General features: G+C 39.5%; 1 long non-coding RNA gene across 1 annotated transcript; it reads right to left on the bottom strand.

Moving 5' to 3' along the window:
* Window positions 1–686: 686 nt before the first annotated feature.
* LOC132317999 (uncharacterized) lies at window positions 687–14402 on the bottom strand. The gene is made up of 5 exons (XR_009484267.1): window positions 14364–14402; window positions 11639–11710; window positions 10832–10921; window positions 6638–6698; window positions 687–1095 (listed from the first exon to the last, which is right to left on the bottom strand). It is a non-coding gene; the product is annotated as an uncharacterized LOC132317999 (long non-coding RNA).
* Window positions 14403–17791: the final 3389 nt, after the last annotated feature.

Here is a 17791-nt window from a genome sequence, read left to right as displayed (position 1 = left end):
ATACATAAGAAGGTGGCTACAGTTTAACTAGTTGATCCACAAGAAACTTGAAAGGAAATTGGTTTTTGAACATTAGAACCATTTTAAAATTCATTTGTAAAGTTTAACATGTCATCTGTAGCAATATCAAAAATAACAAAATTTTTTCTCATCAAATACATGGCAGCATATCACGCAGCTAAGCCTACATTAAAGAGCGGTGAAGCAGATTGGACACTTGTACAGAACAATTTTAAGACAAAATAGACTGTTTAGGAAGTATGTTGTCCAGGAAATCTGTTGAAAAATTTCTGTACCCATACACAACCAAAGAAGCATACCTAAAAACATTACACAAAACATTCAAGCACTCCTTTATTGTCATATTTGCCCAGCCTTCAATTGGTATCAATTCCATCTTAAAATAACTTCAGAAAGTTCAGCAGAAGTACCCTGACAATAGGCCAAGTACTGAAAAACCCCTAACATTAAGCACCTGAATGAACAAACCAGCGAATAAAAATTCATTGGAAGTCATGCCATAATTTGCAAATGAAAACCACATTTTAAATCAAGTATAGCACAAAATTTTACCTTGCCTTTAGTGCTTAGCAGCTAAAGTATTTCTTGCTTTAATAGCAACCAAAAACGTAACCCACTTCAGTAACAACACAATTAAAAAAAAATTCAGCCAGAAAGGACAAACACAAAGTGTGAAAGAAACCAAAACCTTTTATTAAGTCACTTAAAAAAACATTACATTTTCTCCAAAGGGGTAGCAACAGATCTCTTACGAAATTAATTTGCCTGTTATGCATACACAATCAGAGAGTAAAATTTTGCCACCCAGTCCTCAAACCGATCCATCATTGGATAGTCACTGATACAGTACCCTGATTAATTCAAGTGCAAAGTCCATTTTGACAGGATGATCACAACCCAGATCTTCTCTGGTTTAATAACACGAGAGTCCATGTTTTAACATCCTTTTCTTGGACAGACATATCACAGCACTCATGCATTAGTCCATTTCCTCAACCTCTCAATCAACAGCGGAACTGCCATCTTGGTGTCTCATTCGTAGACTCCTTTTGACACTCTTCATCTGATTGGATTCTTTATGGAAAATTAAAAGAAAGATGCTGTTGGAATACAGATCATATCTTTAAACTAAGACATTCAACTACTGTACCTTGAAGATAGTTTAAACATATAACCAATGCTTCATTCCGTAGTACACATTCCAGAACATCTACTTTTATCATGAACAAACAATGTCAAATCATCTGTTCAGGAGTCAAGATTATAAATTTCAACGAAAACTATAAAGAAGTACGGGAGGAACGATTAGAAGTTCAAGGACCCTTTCAGGCTCTATAAATTCAATCTGAAATTTCTCCATAGTGTTAAAACACTAGAGAAGTCAGTAGTGGGAAATCTGAGATACTTGCTCTGGCAACCATCATTTATTGGACTGACCCATCTACTAAAGCTGACACTGCTCAGTGGAAAACCAAGTTTATTATAATAAAACAAATTTTTGAACTACTGTCCATGCTCCTTTCTTCAAAGCATAGATCCATCAAAACCAGTGTAATAGGCATGAAAACTGGTTTCCTATATACAGATGGTGACTGGAGACAAGACATTCCACCATCTTAACCCAGTTTTCCAGCTCATGAAAGACACACAGTGCAACAGCAAACACACACTTATAAACAAACAAAATGACTGGCTTAGTTACTGGTGGGAAAGGACGTTGTCAGAAGTCAGATGAAAATGGTAACAAGTTACACTAGTTGCCTTTAGCAAAGCCACCATACTACTCCTGATCCATATTCCAACTTTACTCTTCATATAACAGCAACCAAGCCCACAGGTCAGTGACAAACCAAACTGATCAAATGACTTCCACATGGATAAATACAAACCAAATGTCCCCATCTTTACATTTTCTTCCAAGAAAAATAAGCTCATGTACTTAAAAAAAAATAGTCCTCCTCCTAACATGCAAAAATCAAGTACAGGAAGTTACTAAGTGTTAAAAACATCATTTTAAAACCAATGCTAACTGCAGAACAGACTGACATACTTTTTGTTTTAAAATGTCTTCATGATCTTGAGTATCTACACTCCAACGTCAGTTTATTCTTTTGAATGCATATAGCTTTAACCTCATTTTAGTCTGAAAGCCAACTCCACCAGTATGTTGTTCCCCTGATAATCCTGGGCAGATTCTTACAAGTGATGCAGAAACTACCCACAGTACAGCAAAAATCAGTGGAGCCATCTAGTGGTCTCTGTCTCATCACTCCAGTTTCCCCACTCTCATTTCAAAATAACCAGTTACAGCAAAACAAACAGCGATGGAACCAGTGCAACAAGCCTCAGTCTGACTTTCACAACTGCCCATATGTCCTATTTTATATCCCTCTATAGACGTCCCTGTTTTAAATACAATGGAAAAGAAGTACAGCACATAGAAGTGGAATGCCAGATCTGGTAATTCACTTTGCATTGTGCAACATGTGTAGTTGTAATAGTATTCAACCACAGGATCTTCACTTTTTCAGAACCAGAAATTGAACATTCAAATTTGCAGAAATTCCTTGTTTCAAGCATTTAACTCATCCTCAGTTAAGACAGGAATTAAATATTTTGAAAGATTTTTACACACACTAAACCGAATAAACTTTCTGGGGGTTGTTTTGGTTTGAGGTTTTTTTTTTTAGTTCTTATTGGTATACTAGCCTAATTTAAAAGCCATCTAGGCATTGAAGATAAATTAAAACTTTGAATAATTTTTAATGCTAATGCCTTGACTGAGGTACCAAAACATGAAAAATAAACCACCACTAAGTTGTCCATTATTGTCACAATCAAATATTAGCAAGTACTAACATGAGCACAGTGGAAACCCCATAAATAAGACCATTAAAATAATTTTTATAGTAATTGTAAGAAGCTTAAAGAAAATTAATTATGGCATCAGCTTTCCCCACTTCTCAAAAATGTAATTTAGTTACATATTAGTCAACCTTGAAAGGCCCTTTTCAGTTGGCTTAGCCTTCTGCCTTAGACAGTAATGAGATCTGCCAAAAGCAATTTAAGGGCAAGTTTTCCTACTAGGTTCACCTACGTCTGGCTGACCGAAAACTTTGCAAGTAACCCCACCACATTCATTTCAAACTCTTCTCTTGACCTTGTAGAATAATTAGCAGTAAACGGAACTGATGATATATTATAATTAAGAACATGCTACAACAGCCCTTGTTCTAAAAGTTATTCATACATCAAAAAGACACCACAGTAATGGCCAAAATATTAATAGCAATCTGTACACTTTTTCAAGTGAAATCTACATTTGCTTTAAAAGATTTTACAGCATTTGTTTACTTGTGAATTAAAGCACATTTTACTAAGAAGTTTCAATAATGTTGCAAAAATATACTCCTCCACTAAGACATATGCAACAATCCTACACTTAAGGTAGCCACTGAATAGCCCTTTTTTTTGCTAAATGACATGAATATTTAATTCCCTCTGTAACATCAGTTAGGCATCATCGCATTTTTCAAGCTTTATTATCTACTATTTACTGTATTTGTTTCCAAACCCAATGTTTTGGTCATGATAAGTAAGGCACCTGGATAATCAGGTAATAGCTTCAAAGTTTCCTTCAAATCACTGGTAACATATTGACACTCTGTACAAACAGATGGAAACCATTCACAAGGACGCCTAAAGGTTTAAGGCAACAGTTTTGAAACATCTGAGTTTACAAAGTTTTTCTCCTCAGTTTTTGGTAATTAATTATTTGTTGTTCTACCTATTAAGAGACCACAGCAATAAAAGACATCTGTTATGACCAAAACCACAGCCTCAGCAATTTCATGTCTACTGAAACCTTGGGTTTCTTAAGTCTGAGATTGAAGGCCAATAACATGTAAAAAACCCATGCAGCACCACAAGTGCATAAGACACCAATACATTTACAAAGTTTTCCACAGCGGAATCTCTCACACTGAGGCTTAAACTTAAAATCAAGGTGACATACTGCTAGTAAAGGGAATTCAGTCCAACAGAGGGAGGTGAATGGACAGAATGAGGTTCTGAGCAAACCAAACCTGAAGTTCTACACTTCAAAGTTCATTAAAACAAGATTTTATTCTCAAAGACACATGTCTGGTAATTTTTACTCTAGAGGAAAAAGCAGATGTGCCCTTTATTGACATCTAAAGTCCATAATGATGTTCTGTCCAATCTTTAAAAGTAACTAAGTACTCTGGACAGTCCTAAGTCTGCTTCTACCACTGTTAGATGTTCAGTAAGCACAGCAGTAAAAGCACTACTCATGTAAGATCACATTTTTAGTTAAGAAAGGCTGTTTGCCCGGTTTCTCAATTTAGAGATTAATTTCAGGTAAGATGTGACTTTATTCACAGAGGCACTCTTGTGGGTATTATTTTTAAATAATAATTTTTATTGCATTAAGCAAAGTGTGCCAATTTCAATAAAGCTCCTGGTGTTTTCAAGTATTTTTCCCCTTCTGTTAAAAAAAAAAATTAAAAATCAGTGCTTCAGCTAAATATTATCTGTGTTAACCAGAGAGGGTAATACTAGATCTTTCAAGATTCATACGTTTGGATGTTTTTAGAAACGCACTTTGAAGCAACTTCTTTTGAAGACAACTGTTTCTTTAAGCCAATTAAGACTTTCACATTCACCCCTTCTTGTAGGTAAGGCTTATAAAACAGGAATGGATGGAAGAAATACTCAGTGTGCAACTGAAAAGCCAAATTCCTGCTCAGGAAACCAGGTCTGACAACAGCTAATTTACAATCCAATGAGAGAAAACAGAAAAAATGCACATAGAAAGATGTAGGAAACAAAGATTAATATAAAAATGGAACATGAGTCACATGTTTATAGAGATTATAGCAGGTGATTGGAGAAAAAAGGCAACAGTGGACAGCACAGGAAGAGTTTTGAGGAATAGTTGGAAGGAGTAACGTTTACTTCTAACATAGCAAGAAATATGCTGTTCTACACATACCTGCAGTGTGAAAAATAGCTTAATACTTTGTTCTTTCAGAAGTCATAAAACTTACAGAACACAGTAGCAGAAGAGATGAAACGCTCACAGATCATCAAAACTGAGCACATGTATGCACAGTAAGAACCAAATGCCTCAAAGTTTGTGAATTCTACTGTTTTGCTTCAGGACTGAAAACTCAGTGATAAAATCTGTTCAAAATGAAACGTACCTAAAAGCAGCACAAGGCCACAATAACGTGGCCTAGCAAGGTTTGCACCTTACCCCGACATACTCCTTTTTCCTTTCAAAAGCTCTACATTAGTCTCTCCATCATGTGAGTAGATGAGAAGAAAGCACAGGACTTTGGAGTACAAGCAGGGAGTAGCTGCTGTTCTAGCACCTGAGGCAGCACAGATGGCAGTTTGGACAAGGTAAGCATGGTTGCTGAAGCTCTCTGCTAACATACATAGCCACCGGACAGTTAAAAATCACTATCATCTATCCACTGAAATGAGAGAGTATTTGCATCTTGGAACAACGTTTTCTCAAGCTGTCTACAGTCTAGGGAAGGCATTACTCCATCAGGTAGCATGTCATGCTGAAAGAACTGTCTCCAAGAAACTGTCTCTTTTAAAGAAAAGCATATATTCTGAAGCATGGTTCTACAGGAATAGAGCTTCCCACTAGAAAAGAAAGTTAATTTATGTACACAAAATGCAATGGATGTCCTAATTAAAAATGTAGAATCAAGGAGTCTGAATTTTAAACAGACAGAAAGACAAAAGGACTTGGGTCTTTCCAGAAACAACTCCCAAGAGAGTCACAGAATGTGCCAGAGACAGCAAAAGGTCATCAAGACCATATTGCTTTTAGTAAAGGAATCTGGAGAAAATCCTATCCCCCTAGTCATCCAGTACAGAACTGAAACAATTTTTCTACTCAAGCGTGCCAATTTTGCATTTTGTCTGTATGGGGAATGATTCCTAAATGAAGTCTATCAGCTAGCAGTTTAATACAGGAACCTGTATCAGCACTGCACACCATTTTCTGCAAAGCTGAAGCTTTATGAATGAAGAACAGAAACAGAACAATCATAGAACAGAAGACAGTTACTATCTGCTCAAAGACCCTCACTGATCCTGACAGAAGCATAAAAGGACAACACAAGATGCCTGTAAGACAAGTTCTTCCTGCTATGATAATTTCCACACCATTTGTTATCCAAATTGTGTGTAGTACTTCCCTGTAGAGACAAGACATTTGTGTACCAAACTCTTCTGAACAAGCAGTCTATGATTTAATAGTTCTCAATGAAATATGGAGTCAAATCACATAAGCAGAAGACCAAAGAACTACAATTAGATATGAAAGCTGTTCTCTAGCAAGACAGGTTGAGAGTACTATCCAAGCACAGCTTCATTTCCTAAGAGCCCAGCAAGGATGCTCCCGTGGTTCTTTTAACTGAGACTTCTAGAAACACACATGCACACGCAGACACACTTTAAGGAACTTCAGTATGTACTCAGCCAAAAACTTCAGCAAGTTAAACATTATAGCCACGTGTGTTTGTTGGGTATTTTTAAAGCTAAAAAGTAAATGTTACTAGGAGTAACAACTTACCAGTGCTTCAACCAAGAGCAGTTACTTTGCTTACAGTGAGTAAATCAATTCCTCAACATATCTGTAGGGAAAATGATATTAAACATTTGAATTAAAATAAAATTAAAAAATAAAAAATACCCCTTAAGGGTCTAGAAGACCAGAGCACTAGCCTAAGACTATTGCAAAAGCCCTATCCTCAAATGAATAAAACACCCACCAACGTTCCCAGCAGATCACAGCATATGGTACAAAACGACATTTTTATAAAAAAAACCCGAAGTATCACTAGGCAACCTGTTATCAAACCACCCAAGGAGCTCAGACCCAGTCCTGTACACAAATACCTTGAGAAACAAAGCAACAAAAAAAATTTTTTGAAATTTTTGAAAAAGATCAATCAGGCATCAAGTGGAAGTATGCTGAAACTAACCAATCTGCCCTTCACATAAAAATAATTAAAATACTAATTTTACTAAGAGGTGGTATCAGCTAGATGCAGCAGAATTATTTAACACACTAATATGGAATAAGTTATCTGTATATAGGCAAGGCCCAAATTTGAAAACTCAACTTTGAAAATGCTTATTGGCAATCCACATGAACAAACGTTGACTCAAAATCACCTTAGGCAGAAGTAGTAAGATTAAAGTCCTAAAACTCTAGAACAACGCATGAACCGCTCTTTACTGTAAATTTCAACTGCATGATGTCATCCACTATCATGAGACATACAAGTTATCCACCTAACATGTACAAGCAAACTGCTTCTCTCGTGATGTCACGGAATCTACTTGTATTAGAATATAGCCTCAAATATGCAAAAACTAATGAACCTATTCAGTGATATACTACACAATTTTCTACAGTCTTCTAAATTCTCTTCAAACTGACAGCTACTCAGATGTGTAGAAAGAAAGCTGTGATGAACAGAATTGTAACTTCTTTGTTGATGTAATTTACTTGAAATAATTAATATGGAAAAAAAATCCCTTTAGAAAGGGGAAATGATAAACAATTATAGTAGTGAACTGGCACAAACATGCAGAATATCCAAAGTAACATGAAATATACAGGTTTAAAACATGCATTTAAAATGTCATTGAAGAGCTGCTATTAAATGGAAGCACAAAACCGAAGTACTTCTAAAATGGTGGATGGGGACTTCGTAGAAGAAATACAACATGGTTGCCAAACTTTGATCATCCACGAAGCATCTATCAGTCATGCAAAGTGAAGACATGAACTAGGTAAAGAGGTTTACTTATGCCCTTTAAACCTCCTTCTGTCCTATATGTACCATTTCACCCAAAAAACAGCCACTTAGAAACTATGGTTTATTATATAAAGAATAGGTAAAGTTAATGAATGAAAGATTTTCAACTCGCAGCTCTCAGCCATTTTTAGTAATTTACAGCACAGCTAAACATACATCATCTGCATTCAAGTTAGTTCCTGTTTTCTTTAATTCTAGAGTTAGCACTCAGTTATGGTAATTTCACAGAAACTTTAATGAGGATACTTAACATGGCTTTATATCACCACAGAGGAACAGCTTCCTCTACTGAAAAAGTTACTGAGACTCGACCAGAGCATGTCCTTCTGACCTCCACAAAACTTTGCAAAAGGAATCTAACAATTTGTCAGGGTGGTATCACTCAGTAGTAGCAAGACTTCTCTACTCTGAAGTGAACAAATGAACCAAACAATGAGTTTTGTAAAAACAGCACCAAGATATTAATAATGTATTCCATTTCATTCATATGATCACACAAGTGATCATTGTTCCACCATTATAAAATAAACCACTGCAGTTTGAGTTTTCGAATTTTAATATCCACAACACATTCACTCCTGAACTATAGAATGTGTCACAAAAGCTGAAGGTTTATGCCAAGAGCCACAAACTACAGAGCTAGTAAATACAAGTTTCAGCTGAAAAAAATTAGCCTTTCAGATTAACACCTGTATTTCCTACTTAACATTCAATTTCTTTAATAAATGTCAAACTAAAAATATTCTAATCAGACTACTCGCAGTAATTGCTGTAGCCCCAATGTGATTAAAAAAATCCATCTCCTATTTAAAAATAAAGATGGATTTACTTTTTTTTTGTAGTCTTATAGTTAAGGCTTATATTTATTTTTACATTTTAGAATGAAATGTCACAAGTACAGTATGGCCTATGCCACATAAAACATGCCCTGCATCATAGGTCCATGACTCTTTCACCAAAAGAGTGGCACTGCTAGCTCTAAGAATCAAGAAAGCCTATCTCTTTTTACAGTATGAGGTGAGGTCAGACGCTCTAAAGCTATTTAACTGACATCAGATTCTTCCTCAGAATAAATTAAGAAAGTGTTTCGGCAAAGATGATATACATCACCACACCGATGTTTTTCCATATATAAGAATACTTAATATGGCTTTGTACCACCACAGAGGAACAGCTTCCTCTATCGAAAGAGTTATTAAGACTTGAACAGAGAACATTCTTCTGACCTCATCAATCCTCATTAGTATGCTGTAGGGTGGTCATGAACTTAAAACTTTCATCAAGTCCCCAGTAGTGTGCATCCAGCCTACTGAGGTCTACCTAACCTAAAGATCAAGCTGCCATTTGCTAGATGAAAACATGTTGTTCTTACAAGAAAAGGCAGCTCCAACAAGCTCACAAAAGTTACAAGGGACATTTAAAACTGTTTTTATTATAACATCTATTCAGCACAAAGAGCATCGTGACGATATAGGAAATATGTAAGACCATTAAGATCAAAGTGCTCAATTTCATATTCATCATAAAACACTCAGGTCAGTCAAGATGACTCTGCTCTAGAGCACTGTATTTTTCTTTTTTTAAGAGCATGTCAATTAAAAGTTGCAGCTTTAGACATTTAAGGATTTAACATTAGGAATACAAGTCTTGAGTTTGACAAGTTCAGTCCCATCATTACTACCAGACTTTTATGTGAATTAGGCTAGTCTTGCCTTATCGTAATACTGTGCAATATCCAGTGATTGAAAATTCACATGGGATTTCAAATATGTTCTGCTGTTCTTCTCAAGGTACCAGATCACTTCTAACACAAACTTCTAATTCTCAAACTTCACATCAGACAGTTACACAATGAAGCTCTAGAACATACCTAACAGCCTTGCTGTATTTTGTTGCAGGACATCCGTGGTGTATGGTATATGTCTATTATCTACAAATATTATTTGAATTCTGTCTTGCATATTAGCAGTAACTTATTGCAGATAAAGGTTTATTACAACCTAAAGAGACATTTTTAAAAAGCTTATGCAAAATTGGTGTGTGACTTCTCTTATATGAACAGGCTGAAGCCTTCATCCACGCCAAAGAGAACAGCTGCACTCAGGTAGAGGTTCATAAGATCTGTATTCTCGCACTATCGTGATAAATTAGGTAATTTTTAAAAACAAATTATCAAGAGTATTTTTGAGAATCCTGATACACACATCTTCATGACAACGCCTTACGCTTTGAGGTCCTGAATATGTACTGAAGTACATTAGCATGGTAAGCTGTGAAAAGGAACCAGTTAAGACAGGCAAACAAGATCCCCAACTTTTAATTACACAGTGGTGAAAGCATGACTCAAATGTAACACGTTACTCTGTCTCTAAATGCAGAACCTTAAAGTGTAAAACAAAAATAATAAACATTAGAAAACTGATTTGTTTATACTGCAAGAAGGACAGCAAGATACTTCATAACGACTGAGTGCAGGTTTAGGTTTTAGAGTAAAATTTACACCGAAAAGAGCATTTCTAAGTTTATTGTATAAAAACAATTTATTGGAAAGGAAAAGCTTATCAGTGTCACTTGCTAACGAACCAATACCTTGAACTGAAGGAAAAGCATTTCTAAAGTTTGATTAGACTGAATGTTCCGAGTAGAGATGGCAATCCTCGTAAGCACAGCTTTATTTTACAGTGTGTTGACATGGTCATTTCAGATTCTTGAAAAAAGTATTATTTATGAGTGACCATAAAAATCTTAGACGATGTGTAAGGAGACATTAACATTACTGTAATTAGTACATACTAACAGTTCTCAAATGCACTAAAACTTGAAAGAAAATTTAACAAGGTAAAACATTGCAGATTAAATGTTCAATGTTTATTTTGCTTAAAAAAAAATACTTCCAGGATAATTAAAAAAAACAAACCCCACAACACAGTATAACATACCTGGTATGCACAGTACAGAACTTTGCTCAAGGTCTTTTACCCAACCAGCCATCTGAATCTTTGGAAGTAAGAACAATATCCAGTAATAGCCTTGAAAGAAAAAAAAACAGAACCAGGTTTGTCTGAAAACAAAGGTACATACAGATTTTACCTACAGTTCTAACGTTCTCAACTGATATAAACTTTTTCAAAACACATAAGGTGTCTTACGATTAATAAAAATTTGACCTACAGTACAAAAACGTAACATTCTATCCTTGCCAAGCATTAGCACTCAGTTTTCCAAAAGTGAGAAACAGGCCCCAAAAATCTCCTTCTATATGAATACCTGAAGTCTATGGTTATTACTGTCATATACAAATTCTACAATATCCCCAAGCATTAATGCTACAAACTCATTAAGTACAAAAAAACTACAATTTTTAAAGGTCAATGCACGGTTTCCCTGGTGAAATGGAACATATGGAGTTTCTGGGTTCATATGAAAATACTGTCATTTCCCACCAAATACAATGCATATGTATGTGTATACGTATATAAAAAAAATAACAACCCATTTGTTAAATAGCCTTAGTAAACTAAAATTTATGCAGAAGTAGTGACATAAACATCACATTATTTTAAGACAGTCTACCGATATCTGCAAAAAAAGGCTTTTAAAAAGTCGGTAATTTATAAAATGTGTCCCCTCCAATTTAAAAATGAAAATTCCCCCCCCGCCCCGTGCACAGTAGCAAAAAAGCAAATTCCAAGATCAAAAAATAACTAGGAAATGAACATACTACCACAAGTTATAACCACTCTTACCTAAGAAAATAAGGTATGAACGATTCTTCTGGAAGCCAGTCAGGAAATAAGGTATTGTTCATGGAATTCTACCTAAAAAAAAAAAATATGGGAATTTTCAGCATTTTGCTTTAGAAGAGCAGAACAAGTCAGATGCTTGAAATTTATTTATCTTTAGGTAATTATTAAGTTAGGAAAAACTTATTATAACAGTAACTGTATCTTTAGAACTCTAAAAATAAAAGTACGGGTGGCTGTATATACTTGGCTGAAAAAAACCACTGGAGATTAAGAGTGACTCACATAAAACATGCATGATCTATATTTTTGCATGAATAACTGCAATCTCCTCTTCTGTCTCCCATTACTTTAATTTTGAACGACTTAAAGATCAAAAGTCCAGCCAATTTAAGATCTTTTTCTTAAGAGAGTAATTTATCACACAAAACCTCTCAGTCCCTGTACTTTTTTTCACATTAAAGTCTTTAGAAGAAGGCTATGCAAAATAAAATAAAACCTCTAGTGATAGCAAAGTAATTTTAAAATGGCTTCTGTCATCAGCTTCTCTGAATTAAGTCATAATTTACTTGAAATCCCCAAAAAAGGTATCTTCTTTGCCCTTCAGAATACAGTTTTAAAACCTTCAGCTTCTTCAACCTTCAATCAGATCCCAAACTATGCTCTTTAACACAAGGAACACCATATTTGCACCACCTCGAGTCAACTTTTCTCGCCTTTTGTGAAAAGGCTTAACATTTTATTTTGCAGCAGTTATATTTATCACTACTATTTCATACTCTAGAAGAACTCTGGAATCAGTCTGTAAATACGTGTGTAATTTAAAAAAACATTTTAATGTTACATTAAACGATATCTAAACAGAAATTAAAATTCCCACACCTTATATATTTAAAAATGGAGAACCATTAAAAAAAATGCGTTAATTAAGAGCAATTTCTTTTCAGAGACACTTAGCTGGTATTTTATTTTCAGTAGTTGAAAGAACAGGTGAAAGCTATTTAAAAAATTATACCCTAATATATTAAAAAAAGAAAAATAGAGCAGACACCCACCTAAAGCTAGAACTTTCTTTTCAGCCAAGTGTGTATGTCAGAACCTGTTCTACACTGCAGAACTGTTGCTGGGGTTATAAAACACCATAATCCAAAGCTAAAATAAAGATACCGAACACTTTGCATAAAGCTGATAGAACTCCAATGGTTGCTGAAACTTGTATTTCTATTTCCCAAAAAAAGCCAATTTTCATTGTTGTAACGACAGATTTGTATTTGCAAAGGAAGTACCAGAAAATGTAGATTTACCTCCAAACGCAATATTTAAAACCTGCACGGAGTTTTATAATCCTGTACAAGTGTACACCAGATAAATCCAACAGATGTAGCTGTACATAACCTCCAATTAAATCTAAAGTTCTTAATATTTACCTCTCGCTCTACTACAGTGACTTTTTACACGTTTGGAATTACAATTTTACCCTTAAATTGGTAATCGGTGAACGTGAGCCAACGCAAAACAAACATCAGGCATTCCATTTAAACTTGCATTTTGAGAAAGTCTTGCAATAGGTGTTGTACAACTTCTAAATTATTAACCATCGAAACAACGATAAAAATGCTACGTAAACAGAAATGACTGCAAGCTCCCAGAAAAATGCATAAACTTAATACTAAAAACTGACACCCAATAAATGCTTTTTAAAAGCTTTTAATGTCACACACAAACCCATCAGTTTCCTTATCGCGTAATTCATATTTAAGTAACTACCTTTTCTTCTCGTAGTGTCGTCTAAATCACAACTGTAGTATTTTGCCAACTTTAAACTGTAAACTTGGCATGACCGAGTTTTGTTTTTTTAAGCTTGTAAGTTTTTGTATTGCCATTTTAATTGCAAAATCATATTGTACGTAATTCTTAAAAGTTTTCTTTAAAGTTCTGCACCTGAACTGCTGTTTTTCAAGTGTAGTAAATGTCTATCTATTGTTTCAGTAAAGTACTAAGCTGTCTCATCCGCAGCCTGTTTTTTCTTACTGGTTTAGAAAGAGTTAAAAGCCAACACCCCACGAAAAAACCACCAAGTTTTATTTTTAAGAGAAAAGGACATGGCGTCTTTGTTCTTACAAACTACGAAAACATATCCCCATCTGAGCAGCAACGGGCAACAAATGCTCTTTAAACAGATACGGGCTTGGGTCTAAACATTTAACTGATGATGTAGTACAGTCTTCACCTCTCCCCCCCCCCTTTAGTGCTGCATTGGAGTTATAAGCTGGTTTGCAGATGCCCCCCTTCCATGCTGCGCTGGAGGGGAACAGGTCTGCAGCCCCCCCTCTCCTCACTGCTGCATTGGGGAACCAGCCTGCAGCTGCCCCCATCCTCCGTGCTGCATTGGGGGACGGGGTGTGCGGAGCCCCCTCGGTGCTGCATGAGCAGGGGGGAGGGGGAGCGCTCTGCAGCCCAGGAGCCGACGAGTGTCACCGGGGCGGTCGCCGAGCTGGGCTCCCTCTGCGGCACCCCTTCTCCCGCCGCTCCCCCCCAAGCTGCACGGCTCCCCACTCACCCAAAAGGGGTCACGGAGACGAACGGGGGTCCCCAAGGCTCCCCTCAGGGAGCAGCGGGGGGGGGCAGGGAGAGGCAGGCGCCCCCTCCCCCTCCCGGCTCCAAGGACATTTTGTTTTTCCTCCCAAGGACAAAGGACAATGAGAAGCGAGGAGACTCAAGCACTTACCCGGCGAAGAGCAGCCCGTTGGCAGGTAACGGGGGCCCTGAGAACGGGGCGCTGCTCCCCTCCTCGCCCTGCCCGCGGCGGAGGACGGCCCCGCGCCCTCCCGGCGAGGGAGAGGCGCGGGCAGAGCTCCGGAGCCCGGCGCCATTGCCCTCCGCCCGTCGGCAGCCCCGCGCGGCAGCCCGGCTCGCCGCCCTCCGTCGCCCCGGAACCCCCCGGGTGACGGGCCCGACTTGGCCCCCGAGACCGGCACCCAGGGCGCTCGCCGGGCCTCCCCGCTCCCAGCGGCGGGGAAAGCGCCCGGGAGCCCGGCTGCAGCTGCGGCTGCTTCCCCGGCCATCTTGTGCCGTGTGTGTGAGAGAGTCTCTCCCGTCTCCTCTCAACTCCTTCCTCCCCTCCCCCCCGCACAACATGGCCGCCCGCTCACTACTCACTGCGGCGAGGAAGGGGCGGGCCCGCGCCCCTGCCCCCTACCTACGGCGCGCAGCCCCCCCGCCCCGCACAGCACCGCCCTCGGCTGCGCGCGCGCCGCGCGCCGCTCCCCATTGGCCGCGCCGCGCCCTCCCCGCCAGGCCCGAGCGCGCGCACCGCTTCCATTGGCCGCGCCGCGCCCTCCTTCGACCTCCCCACCCCGGGCCCGCGCGCACCGCGGCCGCAGCCTCCCATTGGCCGCGCTCCCCGCCGCTCCCCCGCCTCAGCGCCCGCCACCGAGTATTGGCGAGCGGCGCCGGCCGCTCCCCATTGGCTCCTGCCCGCCTCCTCGCGCCCCCGCCCCGCCCGCCGCGGGCTCGCGCCCCGTCCGCACAAGCCTCCCCTCAGGGGGAGGAGGGTGGCGGGGAGCTCGCTCGGAGCACCCGCCCCGCCGGCGGCCCTGGGCCTTGCTGCCGCCCCCTCCCCAGCCTCACCCCGCCTCATCTCAGCCGTGACCCCGCTTGATCTGAGCACCGCCCTCTCTTCTAGCCCTGGCCTCCGTCATCTCTTCGTACCTCACCCTGCCCAAGGCGCCCCTCACCAGCTTGGACCAATCTACAGGGAGGCTCGACCCCCTCACCGAAGGGCCGAGTTCGCTATCACACTCCACGCTGCCGTTCCTCCAGAAAGTGCCTCTGTTCTCATTAGCCCTCGATAGGCCCCCCCGACCGGGGCCCTCACCACAGAAAGCGGTGCTCTCCTGACCCAAGTACAGCCAGCTGCCCTGGGCCTCCTCTGCATTGTACACCCTCAACCTGCTCCTAAGCCCCACCGGTGGAAAGAGCCAGAGCGACTCTATCATCTGCCTGTCTGCAGCATCAGTCCTAGTCCTCACAAGTACCTCTCAAAAACACCACAGACACCCAAATAAAACTGTATCCTGCTTTTTTTAGCCAACACCATAGAAACTGTCTCGTATGCCAACCTCACCAGGACACTGTCTCCTATTTTGACTACTGCCATGGAAACCACTTCAGCTATCAGCATGATAAAGGGGCATCCCCCACGTTCTTGGTCAACTGTCATAAACGCCTGTCCCCAGCCAGTCCTTATGAAGTACCTCTGCAAGAGGCACACCCAGCAAACACGACAGAACAGCATAATTAGTATCTACATACTTCAGCAGTCACTTTGAATTATATACATGCCTTTCTCCTCCTTTTATTTGCACAGCTTACTCTATTAAAAGCTGGGAAAAGGGTGTCCCATTCTTCCTTTTTTATGCTAATAATGTGGGTAGTTATGGCAGAAATTAAACCAACAACACTTAAAACGATTATGGAAGGTCTCAGGAGCTAGTCTGGCACTTGAAATCATGCAGTTGGACTTCAGAAGCGATCTCCTGAACTGGGTCCTGGAAAAGTCATAAGTAGCTGGCCAGCTGAAAAGAATCGCTCACTAATGTCCCTGAGGAGAAATGACTTTGACCTGAGAGACACATTTCCTTTCAAAATACAGAAAAAAGCTGACCTCCCTGTATAGGATAGCAGGGGAGGAATGCACAAGTCTACTGGCTTGTAGACAGTGGTGATAAGGTGGTTACCATCTTCAAAGAGGGTGGTGGCCTGCATAAAGGTACTACAGCCTCCAGCCAAGGAATCAATGGTGGAGCAAAACAGCAGATACTGCTTCTCACTGGAAAAGGGCAAAAGGGCTTTTTTTTCCCCACAAGAAGAAATGAAGTTCTGGTCTATAGAGACTATGGAGAGCAGGAAGCCTGTTCTGCAACTTCGTTCCCATTCAGATTCTTGCAAGGGCTAATCCTCTTGCTCTCAGTGAAACTACTCAAGTGTAACTGTATGTAAAGGTGCTTGCACGGACAGAACCCAGATGCTGTCCTCCTCAGAAAACTACCAACAGTGAAGAAAGGGGAAAGGCAACCAAGGATAAGGCAGGAACTAGATAAAAGTAGGGCGCAGAAAAAGCACTTCTACTTATGTTGGCATTTTCAGCCAACACTGTATGGTATGACTTCACAGCGAGGACCAAGATGAGAAGTTCAGCGTACAATTTCCAGCCTTTCTATTGTCTCTTCTCAGAATACAAGTACATTTCTAAAAAAATACATGAAGTGTGATCGCTTGCAATAACAACATGAAAGAGAGATCAGGCATTCAAGGCATAACTGCACTTTGTAAGAGTAGTGTGATTCCAGCCAGAAGAGTTCAAGATTGTAACTGAACAAGACCTAACCTGTATGCTCAAACTGCTACCTGACTTTCTCTAACTATACGAGACTGTCTAGTATAATAGACTATTCCTCTTTTAAAAAGTTATTAACGTACATTTACAGACAAAAATGTTTTTGAAAATCAGTTACTGTATTCCTGCTATATGTGACCAAAAAATTACTGGAAGTCTGATATCCTCATTAAATACATTCAATGCTGCTTTTTTGCTTCCTGGCCACCAAGGCCTAAAGCAGCTCCAAAAAAGCTTACACAAGTATTCTCTTCTGTTTCTTGGCTTCAAGTGAGTTATATGTATGTGAACCTAAGTACAGTCACTCTTTCTCCAGAGCCACAGGACTCAGACAACTTTGCTGTTCATCTACCAGTAACAGTCTATCTGTTTGCATTCTTCTTTCCTAATGAAACAGTAGAACGGCGCTAGCCTCCTTTTTCACATTTTTATCTCCCATGGTCAGGTCTGTATAAACAGAAAATTCTCATTCCTACTGCCTTTGTGGTCACCCCAGGTTCTTTCCCTTCTAAATTCAGCATTTCTACACAACTGCAAATTCCTCCATACAGTTTATTTCTTCTCTTTTAGATGACATGTTTTCTTGCTTTGTGTATCATTAGACCAAATACTTCAGCCATGTTTTATGAATCACATGTCTGATAATAATGAGGCAACTTAATGTTTCCATTACTAATTTGCGAACTATTTTCTGAGACGGCATATGTGGCTAGAATTCCAGATAGAGGCACACAACCTCACTTTCTGCTACTCACCCA

Source organism: Gavia stellata, chromosome 13 (genome assembly GCF_030936135.1).
Source record: "Gavia stellata isolate bGavSte3 chromosome 13, bGavSte3.hap2, whole genome shotgun sequence".
In the NCBI taxonomy this organism is placed as follows: Eukaryota; Metazoa; Chordata; class Aves; order Gaviiformes; family Gaviidae; genus Gavia; species Gavia stellata.
The sequence above is the reverse complement of the archived record's forward strand: the minus strand, read 5'-3'. Positions and strand labels throughout refer to the sequence as shown.